Source organism: Triticum urartu, chromosome 5A, assembly GCF_056163025.1.
Source record: "Triticum urartu cultivar PI428250 chromosome 5A, HENAU_Tu73, whole genome shotgun sequence".
NCBI classification, from domain to species: domain Eukaryota; kingdom Viridiplantae; phylum Streptophyta; class Magnoliopsida; order Poales; family Poaceae; genus Triticum; species Triticum urartu.
In genome coordinates, this window is record NC_141877.1 from 660,464,851 (window position 1) to 660,466,607 (window position 1,757).

Below are 1,757 nucleotides of genomic sequence, written 5' to 3' on the forward strand. Positions count from 1 at the left end.
ACTATCTCCCTAGCTAGCTCTCTCTCTCTCTCCCTAGCTAGCTAGCTAGTTAGAGCTATATACCTAGAGCTACTAGGTAATTAAGAAGAAAGGTGCTTGATATCCCTCTCAACACATAGGTGAGCAAAAAAGGTGTTTGTGTGGATAGGATCGCAACTATATATATGGGCGATATGAGAATATATATACCGATTTGTGTGTGGCATAATTTGAGTTTCCTACATTGTGTATTTGATGAAATAATGTGGGTGACATAAGTTGCCTATGTTATGCCGAAATGTCGATTCAATTCCGTTTCGGCAAATTTCAGGCATGCAAACTCAATATATCCTATATTTAGGGAAGGTCATGCCGAATTTTTGTATGAATTTGATCCATGCATGCATATATATGTGTTTAAAATATTTGCTTCGCGCGCAGGTGATCATGAAGGTCAATGGAAGGAAGGTTGAAAGATATTGGCAATCCGCTGTGGATGACATGTATGAAAAAAGACTGAAGGATGTTTTATGTCCGTGTCAAAAATGCAAAGGAAGAGTCAGGCTCGACCCCTTTGAGGGTGGTAAATTCAAGGCGCACTTGCTCATGCATGGTTTCATGCATGGCCATACTCGGTGGATAAGTGATGATGATGATGATTATGATGAGGACGTCGACGGGGGAGGAAATGATGACATGGGGCCACCAGACAAAGAGATGACCGATTACGTGCCCGAAGAGGAAGACTGCCTTGGAAATGTCGATGGCGAAGAGGCAGTTCAAGGCGGAGAAGACGCGGACACGCCACCGTCTTCGTCGCTACTAAGTTCAGCCATCCAGGACCCGCATGTTGAGACCTGCTTCGCAAGAAGACGACTAGCGACAGAGTTGCTTCTAGAGAGGAGGCCAAACTGGCGCAACTGGAGGTAGACTCGATGACTCCTTTGTATGATGGTTGCAATAATCCCGAGGTGACCCTCTTGAGTTTCACAGTAGAACTTCTAAAGATGAAGGCAAAAAACAAATGGACAGATACAAGCCTGGATGAGCTTCTGAAGTACCTAAAGAAGGTTCTTCCCCCGGGAAGCATGTGTCCTACTAGTGTTGAGGAGGCAGAGAAAATTGTGTGCCCTCTTGATCTGCCACATATTAGATATCACGCATGCATCAATGATTGCATCATATATCGGAACGAGCACGCTGAAAAAACCATCTGTCCAAAGTGCAATGCTTCACGATATAAAATGGACGGAAAGAAAGCTCCACAGAAAGTTGTATGGTACTTTCCAATCACTCCGCGTCTACAGCGGTATTTCATAGATCCTAAGGAAGCAAAGCTTATGCGCTGGCACATGGAGAGGGTGAAGCCAGATGACGGCGATGAGACGAAGCTGAGACACCTCGTAGATGCTAGCCAGTGGAGAGCATTAAATGCTGAATTTGATTTTTTTCGCAAATGATCCAAGGAACATCGTGCTTGGCGCTAGTAGTGATGGCATGAATCCATTTGGCAACCAGAACACCAATCATAGCACATGGCCCATGTTTGTATGGATGTACAACCTCCCCACTGGTTGTGCATGAAGGAAAAATACATACACATGGCTATGCTTATTCAAGGGCTGAGACAACCGGGAAATGATATAAATCTGTATCTCGGGTTACTGAAAGAGGAGTTACAGACCTTATGGACAATGTCGGCCAAGACATGGGATGAAGCAAAGGAGAGTTTTTCTACATGAGAGCTGCGCTAATCACGACGGTGCAGGACTATCTCG

General features: G+C 44.8%; 1 pseudogene; it reads left to right on the forward strand.

The window, feature by feature from the left end:
• The first annotated feature begins 423 nt into the window (after window positions 1-423).
• LOC147973856 (uncharacterized) lies at window positions 424-1,439 on the forward strand (annotated as a pseudogene).
• The last annotated feature ends 318 nt before the right edge of the window (window positions 1,440-1,757 follow it).